Source organism: Eimeria mitis, genomic scaffold (genome assembly GCF_000499745.2).
Source record: "Eimeria mitis Houghton genomic scaffold, Emh_scaff2643, whole genome shotgun sequence".
Lineage (NCBI taxonomy): Eukaryota > Apicomplexa > Conoidasida > Eucoccidiorida > Eimeriidae > Eimeria > Eimeria mitis.
In genome coordinates, this window is record NW_013570985.1 from 5,931 (window position 1) to 6,317 (window position 387).

At 41.3% G+C, this 387-nt stretch overlaps 1 protein-coding gene across 1 annotated transcript in view; it reads left to right on the forward strand.

Moving 5' to 3' along the window:
• EMH_0056740 (adenylate kinase, putative) overlaps nucleotides 1-387 on the forward strand; it is a gene marked incomplete at both ends in the record, with an annotated part of 2,135 nt that overhangs the window by 1,230 nt on the left and 518 nt on the right. The window lies entirely within an intron of this gene.

Below are 387 nucleotides of genomic sequence, written 5' to 3' on the forward strand. Positions count from 1 at the left end.
TTTATTTTTTTATTTTTTTTTATTTTTTTTTTCTGTTTCTTTTTATTTATTATTTTACTTTTTTTTCCTCTCTCCTTTTTATGATTCGTCTCCTGTCTCCTTTCTTCTTGCTGCGTCTTTGTCTCCTTTTATCTCCTCTTAGTTTGTCTGTATATGCTGCTGCTGCTGCTGCTGCTGCTGCTGCTGCTGCTGCTGCTGCTGCTCTTTGTCTCTTTTTGTTGCTGCCTTGGGGTATCTGTCCTTTCCTGGCTTCTATGGGTTTACTATCGGGTGTATATACACCTCACAGTGTACATCACCCGCAACAGCAACAGCAGCAGCAACAGCAGCAACAACAGCAACAGCAGCAGCAGCAACAACAGCAGCAGAAAGTGTGTTTGTGTGTAT